The sequence below is a fragment of the Anomaloglossus baeobatrachus genome, chromosome 2, assembly GCF_048569485.1.
Source record: "Anomaloglossus baeobatrachus isolate aAnoBae1 chromosome 2, aAnoBae1.hap1, whole genome shotgun sequence".
Lineage (NCBI taxonomy): Eukaryota > Metazoa > Chordata > Amphibia > Anura > Aromobatidae > Anomaloglossus > Anomaloglossus baeobatrachus.
In genome coordinates, this window is record NC_134354.1 from 319,544,901 (window position 1) to 319,565,113 (window position 20,213).

Consider the following 20,213-nt stretch of genomic DNA (forward strand, 5'->3'; position numbering starts at 1 on the left):
AACTGAATAGATTGTTCTATTCTTTCTGTTTTATGCATGGTTCTTATTGTTTGTTTTGGGAAAGTTAAACAATCATTTATCAACCCAACTGCCTAGAGTCCTTTTCCTGTTGCGTGGTTTTGCTGCATACTGGGGAGCCCACTCTGTACACGACTTTAAATGAAGCATAAGTCGCAATGGGAATTTCACTGTGCTACAATGCGGCTGTAACGCCTGCCTGGATCAACAGACTCAGCTGGGATGTAATGGACAGGCTAGAGGGAAGCCACTCACCAAGCAGGACCCCCAGAACCCTGAAACCCTTTAACCCTTATACAGGGATTTGGAATTACACAGGGCCCTGGAGATCACTACCTGTGGAAGGCTGCAGTCCGATGAGAGTAGTCGTCAGGCAGGGTCAAACCAGGAATAGCAGAACAAAGACAGAATCGGCAGGCAAGGACGTAATCAGAAAACGTAGCAGAGGTCAAATCCGGATCGGGCAGCGAGGTACAAAAACAGCAGGCAGAACGGTAGTCAGAAAAAACGCAGAAGTCAGCACACAGGAATCACAAAACAGAATAGGGCGGATCAGGAGCCAGGAAATCAGAACTACCTCTGGCAGAGGTCAGCAGACAGGAGGGGAACTAAGAAGGGTGTGGTGTCATCCCATTGGCTGTAGCTGAATGCTGGCAACTTCAGCTGGAAGACACATGCCACCCACAGTCAGCCAGTGGTACTGCAGATCCTAAGATAACCCAGCCCAGTGGATGATCGGAGCCTGCACCTACCGGTGCCGCTGACATCGACTCCTTTCCCATCACCAGCACCATTCACGGCAGGAACAAGGCGTCACCTGGCGATCGGAGCAGAAGTCGCTAGAGCGGACTCGGTGGTGACGTAACAGTACCCCCCCCTCCACAAGGGGCCTTCGCACCCTCAAAACCTGGCTTGCCAGGAAACTGGATGTGAAACCGCCGGACCAGACCCTTAGCATGAAGATCGCTCGCAGGGACCCATGTCCTCTCCTCAGGGCCGTAACCTCTCCAATGCACCAAATACTGTACCGCCCCTCTGAAAATATGGGAATCAAGTATTCTCTGTACCTCATACTCCAAGTTACCTTCAACCAAAACAGGAGGAGGGGGGGCACTGACTGGGTGAATGGGGACACGATATAAACATGAGGAGGGACTTATGGAACACATTTGATATCTTAAAGGATAGGGGGGAGTTGCAGGCGGAAAGGATTAATTACCTCGATTATCTCATAGGGTCCAATAAGGGGTACTTTGCATGCTGCGACATCACTAGCCGATGATAGCGATGCCGAGCGCGATAGTACCCGCCCCCGTCGCACATGCAATATCTTGTGATAGCTGCCGTAGCGAACATTATCACTACGGCAGCTTCACAGGCACTTACCTTCCCTGCGACGTCGCTCTGGCCGGCGACCCACCTCCTTCCTAAGGGGGCGGGTCGTGCGGCGTCACAGCGACGTCACACGGCAGGCGGCCAATAGAAGCGGAGGGGCGGAGATGAGCGGGACGTAAACATCCCCCCCCACCTTCTCCCTTCCGCATAGCTGCTGGAGGCAGGTAAGGAGATGTTCCTCGCTGCTGCGGCTTCATACACAGCGATGTATGCTGCCGCAGGAACGAGGAACAACATCGTACCTGTCGCTGCAGCGAAATTATGGAAATGACCGACACTACACAGATCACCGATTTTCGCCGCTTTTGCGATCGATTATCGGTGCATCTAGGTTTACACGTTGCGACATCGTTACCAGCGCCGGATGTGCGTCACTTTCGATTTGACCCCGACGATATCGCAGTAGCAATGTCGCAAAGTGCAAAGTACCCCTAAATCTCGGACCCAGCTTAGCAGAAGGGACCTTGAGTTTAATATTCCGTGTTGATAACCATACCTTGTCCCCAACTCCAAGGCTAGGGCCCTTGGAACATCTCTTATTAGCAGAGGAGGCTTGAACAACCTTTGCCTTCTTCAAGTTCTCTTTCACTTCAGACCAGATAGCCTTCAGTTTGTCCAGTTGTTTCAGCCTCAGGAGTATCCACCACAGCGGAAGAAAAAGAACCAAAACGTGGATGCAACCCTAAGTTGCAGAAAAAGGGGGTAGTCTTGATACATTCCTAAAACTGATTATTGATGGCGAACTCAGCTAGCGGCAGATATTCCACCCAGTCAGACTGACAGTCAGACACATAACACCGAAGATATTGTTCAAGGGTTTGATTGGAACGTTCAGTCTGACCATTGGTCTCTGGGTGGTAGGCAGATGAAAAAGATAGCTCTATATTGATCTTTTTACAAAACACCCTCCAGAATTTCGAGACGAACTGTATTCCTTGGTCAAAAACAATATTTTCTGCAACCCCGTGTAACCGCACAATATGTCTGAAAAACAACTTGCTAAGAGTTTCAGAATTGGGTAATCCGGACAGAGGAACGAAAAGACACTGTTTGCTGAATCTATCCACTACTACCCAGATACAAGTCTTCCCTTTTGAGGGTGGAAGGTCAGTGATGGAGTCCATAGAGAGATGTGTCCAAGGGCTTACTGAAATAGGTAGGGACTGGAGAAATCCGGCACGGGGTGCCTTGGCTCGAGCACAAGTTTCACAAGCCTTACAATCTTTCGCTATGGTTGGCCACCAAAAATTCCTGGTTACTAGCCGGAGTGTATTGCCTATACCAGGGTGGCCTGCAAGCACAGAATTGTGGGATTCCTGGAGTACCCGTAGGCGAAGTGAGGGGGCGACAAACAGTTTATGGACAGGAGTGGTTTCAGGAGCTTGGTTTTGGGTATTATGGACCTCTTCTATCAAATCTAAGGAAACAGATGACATAATAATGCCTTTAGCTAAAATATGCACTGGTTCAGAGTTTTCAGACTCAAAGGGACAGAAGCTACGGGAAAGTGCATCAGCTTTTATGTTCTTGGTACCGGGTCGGAATGTTACCACAAAATCAAATCTGGAGAAGAACAATGCCCACCTAGCTTGCCTAGGATTGAGTCTCTTAGCAGATTCCAGATAAGTGAGGTTCTTATGGTCTGTGATGACTGTGACCTTATGTTTGGCGCCTTCGAGGAAGTACCGCCATTCCTCGAAGGCCCATTTAATTGCCAACAGCTCACGATTACCAATGTCATAATTTCTCTCTGTGGGAGAAAACTTGCGAAAAAAGAAGGCACAGGGATGAAGCTGAGTGAGAGACGGAGTACCTTGTGATAGCACCGCTCCCACTCCAACCTCGGATGCATCGACTTCTACAATAAACGGACACATAAGGTCAGGCTGAACCAGAATCAGGTCTGAGGAGAAACATTCTTTTAATTTTGAGAAGGCATGGATCGCCTCTGGCTTCCAATTAACCACATCAGCCCCCTTTTTAGTCAAATCGGTGAGGGGTTTGGCAATTTTGGAAAAATCTCTAATAAATTTGTGATAATAATTAGCAAACCCAAAGAAACGCTGCAAGGCTTTCAGAGACTTGGGTTGCACCCACTCCTTAATTGGTTGAAGCTTAGAGGGATCCATGCGGAAGCTTTCTGCAGACAATATATAACCCAGGAAATTAACCTAAAAAAACCCACATTTCTCATATTTAGCAAATAGTGAGCTCTCCCTGAGTCTCTGGAGTACAGTGCATACATGTTGGACATGTGACATAGCATCAGGAGAATAAATCAGGATGTCATCCAGATAGACCACTACATATTGACCACAAATATCTCTAAAAATGTCATTACCAAAGTTCTGAAAGACAGTCGGCGCATTACTTAACCCAAAAGACATTACCAAGTACTCATAGTGTCCCTCTGGAGTGTTAAATGCCGTTTTCCACTCATCTCCTTCTGTGATGCGGATTAGGTTATATGCTTTCCTGAGATCCAGCTTGGTGAACCACCGGGCTCCTATGAGCTGGTTAAACAGATCAGGGATGAGTGGCAGAGGCTACTGATTCTTTACAGTAATAGCATTAAGTTTACAGTAGTCAATACAAGGTCTGAGGCCACCATATTTTTTATCAGCAAAAAAGAATCCAGCGCCGACTGGTGACCTGGATGGTCTGATAAACCCTCTCTGCAGACTGTCTGCTATATAATCTTTCATGGCCTGACGCTTTGGACCAAAAAGATTATACATTTTACCCTTGGGAAGTGGGAAATTGGGGACCAAATCTATGGGGCAGTCATAATCTCTGTGCGGAGGTAATTTTTCAGATTCAGATACAGAGAACACATCAGCAAATTCCCTAAATGCATAAGGTATGAAGATAGGTTCAGCTCTAGTCAGGTTAACAGATAAAGACATACACGTCTCCTGACACTCAGGGCTCCAGCGTACAATCTCACCCTGTTGCCAGTCTATGACCAGGTTATGTTTGCGCAGCCATAGCATGCCCAATACCACTGCTGACATCAGATTCTCAAGGACAAAAAATGACACAGATTCTACATTAAAACCAACAAGCATGGAGATCTCTGGAGTAACAAAAGTAACCACACCCTGTGTGAGAGGTGTACTATCAATAGCAGATATTCTAATAGGTGCATTTAACCTTAGCAAAGTCAAACACAGCTCTTTTGCTACATAAGTGTCTATGAAATTAGCTGCAGAGCCACAATCAACAAAGGCCTGCAGCCGTAAAGATTTTCCCTGGTGAGATAATGAAACAGGTAACATTAACCTCATAGGGTCTGCAGGGAGTACCTGGCCACCTGAGTGGGTTTCCTGGGGCCTACTCATGTGGTGCTGCTGCCTTGGAAGTGATTGCCTTTGAGATCCAGGCACTCCATGTTTGGCTCCACAACGTGATCTGCTCCCTTGCAGTCGACGGGACTCTGGACACGATGAGGTAGGTGCTGCAGGTGCTTGAACTTGAGCAGACCTGAGATCCTGCACTTGCTTTGCAAGTCCATGTACAAGGCCAGAAAGGGTGTGCACCTGGTTTAGCACAGCATGGAGAGAATCCATTTTTTTTTTCTCTCCCTGGTAGATGGGCCAGAGATAATGTAACGCCTGCCTGGATCAACAGACTCAGATGGGATGTAATGGACAGGCTAGAGGGAAGCCACTCACCAAGCAGGACCCCCAGAACCCTGAAACCCTTTAACCCTTATACAGGGATTTGGAATTACACAGGGCCCTGGAGATCACTACCTGCAGAAGGCTGCAGTCCGATGAGAGTAGTCATCAGGCAGGGTCAAACCAGGAATAGCAGAACAGGGGACAGAATCGGCAGGCAAGGACGTAATCATAAAACGTAGCAGAGGTCAAATCCAGATAGGGCAGCAAGGTACAAAAACAGCAGGCAGAAGGGTAGTCAGAAAACATGCAGAAGTCAGCACACAGGAATCACAAAACAGAATAGGGCAGATCAGGAGCCAGGAAATCAGAACTATCTCTGGCAGAGGTCAGCAGACAGGAGGGGAGCTAAGAAGAGTATGGTGTCTTCCCATTGGCTGTAGCTGAACGCTGGCAACTTCAGCTGGAAGACACACGCCACTCACAGTCAGCCAGTGGTACTGCAGATCCCAAGATAACCCAGCCCAGTGGATGAGTGGATGATCGGAGCCTGCGCCCACCGATGCTGCTGGCATCGACTCATCTCCCATCACCAGCACCATCCACGGCAGGAACACGGCGTCGCCTGGCGATCGGAGCAGAAGTCGCTGGAGCGGACTCCGGTGGTGAAGTAACAGTGGCCTAAGTGGGCTGTGCAACCACCGCCTGCCCCATCAAGTGCATCTGCATGCTCTTCCTCCTCTGTGACTGTGGGGACAGCAGTCACACATACTTTTTCACGCTGAACTTCCACCCCTTTACCCCCAACAGGGAGTGTGATTGGCAGGTCGTCAGTTGTTTTGGAAGTGGAAACAGATGGTATTGTTGAGCTCTGTCAGACATCGAGAGAACCACCATTGGATGAAGGCAACATTATATCCACGCCTGCACCTTCGTCACAGATTGGCTGGACTACCTGCAGTTAATAATTGTGTAGCAGAAATGGAGAGGAGTGTAGAATGCACATGTGTTGTACTTTGCTTGGCAGCAAAGGAACACTAAGGTAGTATCCCAGACAATTGTAGTATGCCCCTAAAAGTGTCAGCACTTTTGTAAATTAAAATTGCGTAGCAGAAATGGAGAAGTGTAGAATGCACATGTGGTGTACCTTGCTTGGCAGCAAAGGAAAACTAACTTAGGCTATGTGCGCACTTACCGGATTTTGCTGAGGATTTTTTGCGGTTTTGCTGCATGTTTCGCTGCAGAAAATGTTCATAACATCTCTGCAGTGAATCACCAGCCAAACCTATGGGCAAAAAAAATCCTGTGCGCACTAGGCGGAATTTGACTGCAATGTAATCGTGAAATCCCGCAGGGAATAACGCAGGAAGCAAATTCTGTGCGGTTCACTGCGTTTTCCTGCGTTATTCCCTGCGGTATTTCGCGGTTTACCTCCGGTAATGTACATCGCCTGTCTGCGGTTTTGTAGGGAAGTGATGTCATTACAGGAAGAGGAAGCCGTGCAGAGAGTAAACACACAGATCACACACACACAGACATCACAGACATAGATCACAGACACAGGACACAGACACATAGAACACACATAGAAAGAAAACGGAAATATAGAAAACAAAGAACGTGGGCTCCGCTGTATATTTACCGTCCAGCCGAGGTAAGCACACAGCGGCGGCCCGGTATTCTCAGGCTGGGGAGGGAGAGGGGCAGGGTTAATGTCCCCCGCCTCACTCCCACCTCCCACAGCCGAGAATATCAGCCGCAGCTGCCCCGGGACTGTCGCATGCATTATGCGACAGCACCGGCGTGTCCCCGGCTCTTCCTGCCGCCGTGTAGCAGTGGCAGCAGAGTAATACAAGGGGTAATGGTGGTGGATCACCGCCATTAACTCCAGGCTTGATCATGGCAGCGTCTATGTGACAGCTGACATGATCAACCCGTAAGTAAAGTGAATAAAACACAGACACCGAAAAATCCTTTATTTTAAATAAAACAAACAAGCCTCGTTCACCATTTTATTAACCCCTCCCGCACCAAAGCTCCGGCGTAATCCACAGCTCCGACGTAATCCACAGGTCCTGCGCTGCTTACATCCAGCCGCGACTGTCACAGACACAGCGCTGAATGAATGCAGCAGACAGCAGAGGTAATTACCGGTCATTTCCCACGGCCGGTAATGTGAACTCACTGCCGACCGTGGGAAATGTAGCGATCTGTCCTCTATCTATCTATCTATCTATCCCTCTATCTGTCTGTCTATCTATCTATCTATTCTTCTGTCTATCTATCTACTATCTCAGAATTAAATGACTTTTTTTTTTTTTCAATGTGCTTTATTGCATTGAATTCAATAAAGCACATCCCAACCCGCACGCGGCAAAACCGCGGCAATACCGCGAACAATACCGCGGTGAAACCGCAGCAAACCGCGGCAAACCGCATGCGGTTTTCGGGTGCGGTTTGCCGCGGTTTTTTTACCGCGGGTGCGGTAATCTTTGAGAGCATGCGGAATTTTCTCAAGAAAATTCCATTTCCCAGTGCGCACATAGCCTTAGTATTCCAGACACTTTTAGGATGGCAGAAAAAGTGTCAGCTCTTTGGGCAAATAAAATAGCATGGCAAAAGTGTGCAGGTGGGTACAGTGCCCGGGTTCTGTGGGTACCAGGACAGGAAAGGAAAACTAACTTAGTATTCCAGACACTTTTAGGATGGCAGAAAAAGTGTCAGCTCTTTGGGCAAATAAAATAGCATGGCAAAAGTGTGCAGGTGGGTACAGTGTCTGGGTTCTGTGGGTCAATGGACAGGAAAGGAAAACTAACTTAGTTTTCCAGACACTTTTAGGATGGCAGAAAAAGTGTCAGCTCTTTGGGCAAATAAAATAGTGTGGCAAAACTGGGCAGGTGGGTACAGTGCATGGGTTCTGTGGGTACCAGGACCGGAAAGGAAGCCTCACTTTCTTTCCCTCCTAATGATGAAATGCAGCAAGGATTTCCCTGAGCTGAGGTACACAGACGCTGCTATCTAAAGCTGTACACAGCGTTTTCACAGACCTGCCTAGCAGCTATGGCTATGAACGCCTGGAAATCAGCCCTGAAAAGGGCTGAAATAACCATCAGTCCCTAATCCCTACAGCGCTGTGTAGCTTGCACTATGTCTATAGCACACACAGCAGGATCGGCGGCAGCAGCATGAGCGGTGACTGTCACCCACACACACAAGGCAGATAATGGCGGCGACAGGGAAAATGGCTGTATTTTATAAGGCAAGGACATGTGACATTCACAGCCTATGACACATGCCCTTGCTTGTCTGGCAAAAATCCACTTAGCTGTGTGTGTGTCTGTGATTGGCTGACATCCTGGCCCGCCCCACTGCACGCACGCTTAGTAAAAAAAAAATAAATAAATAATGGCGATCGGCATTCTCTCAGCACCACAGATCTGAACCGCGTCCCTCCCGCACACTATACACTGAAATTTGATAATAGCATGAATCACAGTGACTCACACTATTACAGTGAAAAGCCAGCTAGTAACTAGCTAGGCTTTTTGCTGATCGAACCGTTCTCGAACGTAACTCGAGCTATCGAGCTTTTAGGAAAAAGCTCGCGTTCGAGTTCGATCTCGAGCACCCCCCAAAATCACTCGAACATGAAATTGGGAACCTCGAACATCGCTCATCTCTAGTGATCGGTGAGTATGAGAGAGGGGTGGAGAGGGAGAGACCGACAGGCAGAGAGAAACCGATGGACAATCTATCTACACTGTCAGCTCCCACCAGCTCCCCAATGACTACGTGTTCACAAAATGTCCGCTGGCGTATATAGCCCCTATGACTCTGTGAGGCTAAAGTGGGCTTTACACGCTGCGATCTCACTAGCGAGATCGCAAGCGATCATACCTGCCCCCGTCAGATGTGCGACACAGTCATATCGCTGCCCGTGTCGCACAACCTCGCTTACCCATGTCACACTGACTTACCTGCCCTGCAACGTCGCTCTGGCCAGCGACCCGCCTCCTTCCTAAGGGGGCGGGTCGTGCGGCTTCACAGCGATATCACATGGCAGGCGGCTAATAGCAGCGGAGGGGTGGAGATGAGCGAGACGTAAACATCCCGCCCACCTCTTTCCTTCCGCATTGTCGGTGGAGGCAGATAAGGAGATGTTCCTCGCTTCTGTGGTGTCACACACAGCGATGTGTGGTGCCGCAGGAACCAGGAACAACATCGCTAAATAGAAAAAAACGAATTTTTGTTTCAGGATGACCTCTCCGCGGCAAACGATTTTGGCTGCTGGCTGCAAACGAGGAACCTCACCTTACCTGCGGCCGCCGCCAATGCAGAAGGAAGGAGATGGGCAGGATGTTACGTCCCATTCATCTCCGCCCCTCCGCTTTGATTGGGCGGCCGCTTAGTGCCATCGCTGTGACATCGAATGGACCGCCGCCTTAGAAAGGAGGCGGTTTGCCAGTCACAGCGTCGTCGCTAGGCAGGTAAGTAGTGTGACGGGTCTGCGCGATTTTGTGTGCCACAGGCAACAATTTGCCTGTGTCGCACAAATGATGGGAGTGGGTACGCACGCTAGCGATATCGGTAACGATATCGTAGCGTGTAAAGTGGCCTTTATACGATGCGATATCGTTAATGACGCCGGATTTGCGTCACAAACAGCGTGACCCCGCCGATAATTTATTAACGATATCATAGTGTGTAAAGCCTGCTTAAGCCAATCGCAGTAACACCACAACAAAGATGGCTGCAGCGTTACTGTGAGGGCAAGCAATGTCAGATGTGTTCATTGGCTGGAAAACAGGCGCCAGGGAGTGAGAAATGAAAATGAAAGTATATGAGCGGATGTTGTTTTATTCGTCGGATACGGAATGTCTCGAATAGCCTGTTATCCATTGGATACCGAATAGTAGCAAATACATTCACTCATCCCTAATTTGTATCCATAGCCTTTACTAAGTTCTTCATTAGGTCTAACTTCATATGCAATGGTAGTAACAAAATTCTATGTGGGTCATCAAGTGCTGGATGCAGGACATTTTTATTCCCTGGCTGAAGTGAATGTGGGAGAGGCCAATCTCTTTTATTGCGGTGATATTATCTTGAATGACTATTCTACTAAAACAGAAAGCAGTATTTTGTATATCCACCCTGGAGACTAAGTATGAGGGCAGCCACCTTTAAGTCACCACAGAGAGGCCACAAATGTTGGTCATAATTCAGGCACCTCAACAGCTGTTTCATGTTGTCATAAGCCTCTTTGATGTGGACTGCACCAACTGGAATTGAAGGTACTGCCTTCCGTTATGCAACAAGACTGCTTTTAGGATTGTTTTGGACGAATCGATGAAGAGCCTCCATTCCTCTGGATTATGACTTATCTTCAAAGGTTCCATTAAACTGTTGATGTTGCATGCAATAAGATCACCCAGGGCAGGGAAGGAAGTAAAAAAGTATACAACCATTACAGCACAGGATTGCAAATAATTCTTTCCTTGAGGAAAAACATTTTTTAAAAACAGACAAGGAATTTTTTTACCTCACAAAAATAATCAGCTATGATCCCGGGCTGTAATGTCTATATACTTTTTTGCATCCTCCCCTGCCCAGGAGCTGTGGTATGATTAGATTATGTCCCTGTACTGGCAGACACATCCATTGCACAGCACATAGCAGGGACACATATACAAGATCTCAACACAGGAACATTTTTTTAAATACATCCAATTGTGGAAATTATTATTCCAAGATATATTAATTAAAATGGACTTTAAATAACTTTTTTTCATGGGAAAACCCCTTTAAGGCAGTAATGATAAAATGTGGCCCTATTTATTTATGGGATGACTCATTTCCAGACAAAATAATTAATTAAACATTGCGTTATTTTAAGGATGTGAGATAGCACAGGGATTGGAAGTACATGGAAAAGGTATAGCATTTTAGGAAGTAATTTTAAGAATGCTTATGCAACCTAGACAAGAAAGTTAATGAGACACAATTCTGGGTAACAGATGGAAATCATATAATTCTAAAACGTTGTCGGCCACTCAAAAGATACATAAATCGTATAAGGAAGAAAATGAGTGCTAAACGGACATTCATTATCATAGTTATATAAAGAATGCACTTGAAAAAAATTTACATGCAAATAATTATTCCAGTAAAAAATACAAGGGCACTGTTAGGACTGTGGTACAAAAAATAAAAGGTCCATACAGAAGTCAGGTGCAGAAACAGAGAAAATTTCCCTAGCCATGGATATCTACATAAAATTCATCAAAAAAGGGGGGATAAAGCAGCCTCCATTAAATAGTAGTACCGTGTTGATCTAGTAATATATAACACATTATTGCAAATGAAAACTCTACCACGCCATCATAAAATCAAACATGGATGTGATGTATGTCATGGTTGGTGTTTTGAACTGGAGTCATTGGGCAATGGGAAGCCAGTTCATCTTGGCTCATTTTTAAAAACACTGCAAAGGTTACTCCAAGCAGAGTCTCCCTTTTTTCCAAAAATTGGGCCACACAGACACCCCTTTAGTGGCAGCACTTGTGCCCCAGTTGCAAACTTGACAGGTACATGTGCATCAAGCACATTCCAAATCCACAAGCATTTACTCTCCCCAGGATGACACAGGGGTAGTAAATTCCTTGCGGATCCATAACTTGTTCATTTTGATGAACGTTCGTCTGTCCACATTGTCACTGGATAGACGCGTGCGCTTTTCTGCCAGCACACACCCAGCAGCACTGAAGACACGTTCAGAGACAAAGCTGGCAGCTGGACACGACAATATCTCCAAGGCGTAAGTGGCGAGCTCAGGCCATTTTTCAAGATTTGAAGCCCAAAATGAGCAAGGTTCGAGTTGCAAAGTCATGGCATCGATGTTCATTTGGAGATACTCCTGTATCATCCTCTGCAGCCGTTGACTATGTGTCAGACTTCTTGTCTCTGTTGGCCTTGCAAAGGATGGTCTTAAAAAATTATGAAACGATTCCTTAAAATTGCTGTTACCAGCACCAGATACGGTGCTGCTGGTACTGTTAGACTGTTGATGACGAGACCGACCCATGTTTGTCAAGTTACAACTGGGAGATTCACTCCATGCACCACTGGTGTTTGGTGGAAAAGCCAAGCTAAGATTGAGTAACAGCTTCTGCTGATACTCCTGCATACGTGCGTCCCTTTCTATGGCTGGAATTATTTCACAAAATTTGGACTTGTACCGGGGATCTAATAGTGTGGCAACCCAGTAGTTATCATCACTTCTAATTTTGACAATATGAGGGTCATGTTGGAGGTAGTGCAGCAAGAAGGCGCTCATGTGTCTTGCGCATCCATGCGGACCAAGTCCGCGCTGTGTTTGTGGCATAGAGGTGCTAACCGTGCTTTCTTCCTCTGACATCGCTGTGTGTGACACCACAGAAGCGAGGAACATCTCCTTATCTGCCTCCACCGACAATGCGGAAGGAAAGAGGTGGGCGGGATGTTTACGTCTCGCTCATCTCCGCCCCTCCGCTGCTATTAGCCGCCTGCCATGTGATATCGCTGTGAAGCCGCACGACCCGCCCCCTTAGGAAGGAGGCGGGTCGCTGGCCAGAGCGACGTTGCAGGGCAGGTAAGTCAGTGTGACGTGGGTAAGCGAGGTTGCGCGACACGGGCAGCGATATGACTGTGTCGCACATCTGACGGGGGCAGGTATGATCGCTTGCGATCTCGCTAGTGAGATCGCAGCGTGTAAAGCCCACTTTAGCCTCACAGAGTCATAGGGGCTATATACGCCAGCGGACATTTTGTGAACACGTAGTCATTGGGGAGCTGGTGGGAGCTGACAGTGTAGATAGATTGTCCATCGGTTTCTCTCTGCCTGTCGGTCTCTCCCTCTCCACCCCTCTCTCATACTCACCCAACCTCTTTCAACTGAAATTTGACCAATGTCTCCCTCATCTGCTGAGTCTTCCATGTCCATGGACAGTTCATCCTCCATTTCTTCATGTTCTCCTGCACCTTCTTCCACATTTTTCCTGCTACCATGCGCCCTTGTTGATCCCTCTCTCCCACCGTCCCATGCCTGCCGCCTTGGTGATGATGAATGTCTGGACCTTGTAGATGTTGGTATCCCTCGCGCATATGAATCCTCCTGTACTTCCTCCCATTCCCGTTGTTCCACCCCCTGACTCCGAATAGTGTTTAGCGTGTGCTCCAGCATGTAAATGACTGGAATTGTCATGCTGATATTGGCATTGTCAGCACTAAACATATTCGTCGCCATGTCAAAACTTTGCAGAAGGGTGCATAGGTCATTGATCTGAGACCACTCCATCAGGGTGATCTGCCCCACCTCTGCATCTCGTTGGCCCAGGCTATACGTCATGACGTATTGCACCAGTGCTTGGCGATGCTGCCACAGTCGCTGTAACATGTGGAGAGTCGAATTCCAGCGTGTCGGCACATCGCATTTCAGGCGCTGAACCGGCAGGCCGAAAGACTTCTGGAGCGATGCAAGTCGCTCAGCTTGAACGGCGGAAGTGAGCAGAAAGTTTTCGTGCCCTGTGCAGAAGGCCATCTAGGCCGGGATAGTGTGTTAAAAATTGCTGGACAACAAGGTTCAACATGTGAGCCATACAAGGCACGTGTGTCACCTTTCCCAGGCGAAGGGCCGCACCCAGGTTTGCAGTGTGACGCCCTAGACCCCAGGGGTCACAGGTAACAACACCTACCACACATACACACACCCCCATCCCTTGGGAGGACACACACAGTCACCCGAAAGGGAGACCTGATGCCTCCCTCAGGGCCAGTAGGGCACACCAGGTGGGCGGAGTCAGGCGGAAAGGCACGCCCACCGAGGAGACTACTGTCCTGATGCAGGAAATACAAACAGTTGAGTTCTGGAGAAGTTGTAGAGTGACAGTGACAGGAGGTGTAAAGGAGCAGAGCTGTCAGGGACCCGGGTTGGAGCCTGGGATCCCCGTAACGTCAGGCAGGCAGACGGTGGTGGCTGCCTGCAGGAGTACCGGTACAGCAATCGGCGGAACCGTAGGGACCGGGCCAGGGTTGGAGCCCGCCGGCCCTGAACAAGGGAGTCAACCATTTACCGGAGCACCAGAAACCAGGTACTCAAACACCGTCCTAGCTTAGAAGCCACTGAGTTTAGGCAAATTAACTGATTGCAGTCTGGACCTCACGAGTTCATCCTCACCCAAAGTCCCGAAAGAAGGCAAAATCCCACCGATACCAGGTGAGAGCCACCGCCAAGGGCCAAATATCCGACGAGCCAGCGCCTGCGGGCAACCGAGGGCTCCTCCGGCAGCTAAACGCCGGGGAGCGGGCTACCACTGCCCAGGCAGGGGAGCCGAAAACCACAACAAGAGGTGCAAGGGAAAGGGGCCACCATCAACCTCACAAGGGACACAAGCAGCCGGCTGCGGGACCCGAACATATCCGAACTTTAGTTTACCAGTGACACTGAGTGTGAATTTGTACCGCCCTGAGAGGGGCCCGGCCGCTTCTCCACTGCTCGGTCCGAGCCCCTCGAGGTCTGGGCTCGGGTTGTCGGTGGCACGAGTGCCTCCGGACCGGGGGCCACGTCGCTCTGTTAAGAGGAGAGGCAGTAGGGTGGTGGTGGTATGGGACGAGGCGCGCAGCCGGGGAGGGCCACGTTGTCGTCCTACGGGTCGTGACGCCATCCACAAGTAGTGGTGACGGGATGCACCACCGCTGCGGCTGGAGTGAAGGTGGGGGGCTCGTCTGGGATCGGTGTTGCGGCCGCAGCCTAGTTGTTAGCCCCTCTGTGGGTAGGGGCGGTGTGTCCCGTGGCCCGGTGGGGGGAGCTGGGCTTGCGATGGTGTTGTTGTCGGGGTGCAGGGTGCCGTGCTGCGGTGCAGTGTCGTGCCCGGATGGCACTGGTGCACTCACGATTAATTCACACTCAGAGTCACTGGTAAACCAAAGTTCGGGTATGGTCGGGTCCCGCAGCCGACTGCTTGTGTCCCCCTGTGAGGTTGATGGTGGCCCCTTTCCCTTGCACTTCTTGTTGTGGTTTTTCGGCTCCCCTGCCTGGACAGTGGTAGCCCGCTCCCTGGCGTTGAGCTTCCGGAGGAGCCCTCGGTTGCCCGCAGGCGCTGGCCCGACGGATATTTGGCCCTTGGCGGTGGCACTCACCCGGTATCGGTGGGCTTTTGCCTTCTTTCGGGACTTTGGGTGTGGATGAACCCGTCGGGTCCAGCCAGCAATCAGTCAATTTGCATATACTCAGTGGCTTCTAAGCTAGGACGGGGTCTGAGTACCCGGTTTCTGGTGCTCCGGTACACGGTTGACTCCCTGGTTCAGGGCCGGCGGGCTCCAACCCTGGCCCGGTCCCTACGGTTCCGCCGGTTGCTGTACCGGTACTCCTGCAGGCGGCCACTACCGTCTGCCTGCCTGACATTACGGGGATCCCAGGCTCCAACCCGGGTCCCTGACAGCTTCTCAGCTCCACTCCTCTCACTGTCTCTCTACAACCTCTTCCACTAAAACTCAACTCTTTGTATTTCCTGCCTCAGGACAGTAGTCTCTTCGGTGGGCGTGTCTTTCCACCTGACTCCGCCCACCTGGTGTGCCATACTGGCCCTGAGGGAGGCATCAGGTCTCCCTTTGGGGCAACTGTTTGTGTCCTCACAAGGGGTGGTGGTGTGTGTGCATGTGGTAGGCGTTGTTACCTGTGACCCCTGGGGTCCAGGGCGTCACAAATTAATCATGAGTACACCAGTGCCATCCAGGCACGACACTGCACCGCAGCACGGCACCTTGCACCCCGACAACAACACCATCGCCAGCAGTCCCCCACCGGGCCCCGGGACACACCGCCCCTACCCACGGAGGGGCTAACATCTAGGCTGCGGCCGCAACACCGATCCCGGATGAGCCCACCTTCACTCCAGCCGCAGCGGTGGTGCAACCCGTCACCACGACCCGTGGGTGGCGTCACGACGCGTTAGGCGACAATGCGGCCCTCCCGGCTGCGCGCTTCGTCCCACACAACCACCACCCCCACTGCCTCATCTTAACAGAGGGATGTGGCCCCTGGTCCGGAGGCGCTATTTCCACTGACAACCCGAGTCCGGACCTCAAGCGGTTCGGCCCGAGCAGCGGAGAGCGGCTGAGCCCCTCTCAGGGCGGTACAGCAGCATTGTTGCACACGGCCTTACCTGGCTGCAGGTTGAGTGAAGACAACCATTTACCAAACTCGGTCTCCAGAGCTGCCCACAACTCAGCCGCTGTGTGACTCCTATTTCCAAGACATTTCAAGCTAAAGACCGGATGATGCCGTTGCGCTCTGCTGCCAGCATAGTAATGAGGTGTGCGTGATTCCTTGTGCGCAGTTACAACGCTGGTGGCCTGACCAGTCAGGCTTGGGGCGGCGGTGGAGGACCCAGACGGGGTTGAGGAGGCAGAAGCGTTGGAGGAACTAAGACAGAAAGAGGATTGACGCACAAGTCATAGGGACGGCAAGACTTGTTCAGCAGACCCTTCTCCATCTATCACCATAGTTACCCAGTGCCCAGTCAGCGACAGGTAACATCCCTGTCCATGCTTACTGGTCCAAGTATCGGTGGTGAAATGCACCCGTTCACACACAGAGTCTCTCAAGGAAGCGGTGATGATGTTGTGTGCGACATGCAGGTGTAGCGCAGGCATACCTTTCTTAGAGAAGTAGTGGCGACTGGGCATCTGGTACTGGGGCACAGTGACGGAAATAAGGTCTCGAAAATCTACTGTGTCCACCAGGCGGAAAGGCAGCATTTCGGTAGCCAAGAGCTTACAGAGGGATAAAGTCAACCTTTTAGTTTTGTCATGGGTCGGAGGAAATGACCTTTTATTTGTCCACATCTGAGGGACAAAGGTCTGGCTGCTATGTGGAGATGGTGGTGAGTAGCGTGTCCCTGGAAAAATGCAGGTTTCTGAGGAAAGTGCAGGCGGAGACATGATGTTGCCTTCATCCAAAGTTGGTGCTATCGATGTCTGAGAGAGCTGTACACCCGCACTTGTTTCTCTTGCCAAAACAACTGACGACCTGGCAAGAAAACTGCCTGTTGTGGTTAAAGAGGTGGAAGGTCTGCGTGGAAGAATAGATGTGCCAGCTGTCCCCACAGTCATAGAAGATGAAGAGCGCGCGGATGCACTGGAAGGGGCAGGCGGTGGTTGGCCTGCTACTCTAGGCCGCATTGCAGCACAGTGAGCTTCCCACTGGGACATATGATAGCTATTCATGTGACGATTCATGGAAGAAGTTGTCAAACAGCTGAGGTTTTTGCCTCTACTTACAGATTCCCGACAAATTTTACAGATCACATGATTTGGGCGATCCTTTGCAAGGTCAAAAAAGGACCAGGCTTGGCAAGGCTTAGAGGACATGCGACCTGCTGAGCCACCCCGACTGGTGCTCAGAGGCAGAGTGGTGGCTGAGGATGCAGTTGTAGATGTTCTACCAGTACTCCTCCTCTGTCCAGGAAGGTGCAAGGTAACTTCGTCGTCAGTTGCATCCTCCTCCACTGCCTCTGTTGACCTCGAGTGCCTGACTGTGGGTTGACAGTAGGTGGTATCTAGAACTTCATCATCAAGCGTTGTGTTTGCACTCCCCTCGCCCTCAGACCTAGCCTCTTCCTGCCTTGACCGAATATTTAAGTTGTCATCACAATCTGGTATCTATGTCTCATCGTCATCAGTATGCTCCTCATTGTCTCCACCAACAGGTGTTACAGTTTGTGAATGAGGGTCTACATTATGCTCAGTAACTTGGTCATCAGGGCCTGAATCTGAGTCACATAGCTTCTGGGCATCACTGTAGACTATTTCCTGGTCTGTACTCACTGTAGCTTGGGAGCAGACCTCTGATTCCCAGCCTATAGTGTGACTGAACAGCTCTGCAGACTCAGCCATCTCTGTTACACCATACTCTGCAGGTCGGGTGGAGACTTGAGAGCTGGGAGATAGCAAGTACGATTGGGATGACAACTCAGAGGACTGTTGTTTTTTGGATTTAGAAGTTGAGGTGGAGGAGAGGCCACTTGTTGGAGCACCTGAGATCCATTCAAGCATGTGCTTTTTTTGTGCATCATCTACCTTTGTGCCAGTTGTTTTGTTCCGTAAAAAAGGGAGCACATCAAATTGTCCACGGAAAGTAGTAGACATCTTACTTTTGCTGGACGATGGCCTATCTTCAGCAGATGTTAATGTAACTTTCCCACCTTCCCCACGGACACAAACTTTTTTTCCTTTTACAACACGCCTGTTCCCCTTTCCACCAACATCTGTCCTTTTGCCACTCATTTTGTTAGCGACAAGATTGGCCACTTAAAATGTGGTAGCAAAAATTGAGAGGTGGTGTAGATTGCAGACGTGGTCTAGGTTTATTGATAGCTGAAGAAACAACACTGACTATCCCTGACAATGCAACTATGGCCCTACAACTGGCAGCACTCTTTGCTATTAAAATAGCTTTGCAAAAAAGGGCATCAGGGTACAATGCAGAGGTGGTGGGACTTGCTTGGCACAAGTGGGACACTAATGGAGTACAGCAGCCACTTTTTGGATGGCACTAACTGGCAGCACTATTTGCTATTAAAATAGCTTTTCAAAAAAGGGCAGCAGGGTACAATGCAGAGGTGGTGGATCTTGCTTGGCACTAGTGGAACACTAATGGAGTACAGCAGCCACTTTTTGGATGGCACTAACTGGCAGCACTCTTTGCTATTAAAATAGCTTTGCAAAAAAGGGCAGCAGGGTACAATGCAGAGGTGGTGAGGCTTGCTTGGCACAAGTGGGATACTAATGGAGTACAGCAGCCACTTTTTGTATGGCACTAACTGGCAGCACTCTTTGCTATTAAAATAGCTTTGCAAAAAAGGGCAGCAGGGTACAATGCAGAGGTGGTGGGACTTGCTTGGCACAAGTGGGATACTAATGGAGTACAGCAGCCACTTTTTGGATGGCACTAACTGGCAGCACTCTTTGCTATTAAAATAGCTTTGCAAAAAAGGGCAGCAGGGTACAATGCAGAGGTGGTGGGACTTGCTTGACACAAGTGGGACACTAATGAAGTACAGCAGCCACTTTTTGGATGGCACTAACTAGCAGCACTCTTTGCTATTAAAATACCTTTGTAAAAAAGGGCAGGAGGGTATAGTGGACGGGTTGTGGGTCAGTGTAGAGGAAAGGAAGCCTCACTTTCTATCCCTCCTATTGGTGAAATGCAGCAAGGAATTCCCTGAGCTTAGGTACACAGACGCTGTTATCTGAAGCTGTATATAGCGTTTCCATGGACCTGCCTGTCACCTATGGCTCTGAGCCCGAGGAAATGAGCCCTCAAAAGGGCTGAAATAAACTTCTGTCCCTATTCTGTAAAGCGCTGTGTGTATAGCGTACACAGCAGGACGGGCGACAGGAGCTGCATGAGCGGTGACTGTCACCCAGACGCAGAAGGCAGATAATGGCGCCGTGAGGGAAAATGGCCGTATTTATAATGCAAGGACATGTGACATTCACAACCTATGACACATGCCCTTGCTTGTCTGGCAAAAAGTCCACTTACCTGTGTGTGTATATGGGATTGGCTGACATGCTGGCCCGCCCCACTACACGCGCGCTTAGGGAAGGGAAAAAAAAAAATAGCGATCGGCATTCTCTCAGCAACACAAATCTAAACCCCGTCTTCCCCGCACACTATACGCTGAAATTTGATTATAGTGTGAATCACAGAGTGACTCACACTAATCCAGTGAAAAGCCAGCTTTTATTAGCTAGGCTGTTTGCTGATCGAACCGTTCTCGAACGTAACTCGAGCTGCCGAACGTTTAGCAAAAGCTCGAGTTCTAGTTCGATCTATAACACCCCCCAAAATCACTCGAACATGAAATTGGCGAACCTCAAACCGCGCTCAACTCTACTCCTTAAGCCACATCCAGCCGGGAGCGGACTCCTGGACTTGCAAGCACAGGAATTCCACCATCACACACAGCTGCAGGAGAAAGACAGAGACCACTAGCCGGCTGCAGGCACCGACCACCATCATCTTGGTTTACCAGAGACTCGAGTGTTTAATTCTAATAGTGAGTACACCAGCACCTTCTGCGGTCGCCCATCTCCCTGCACCAAAGCCCAACGGGTCCCGGGGGCACCATCCCTACC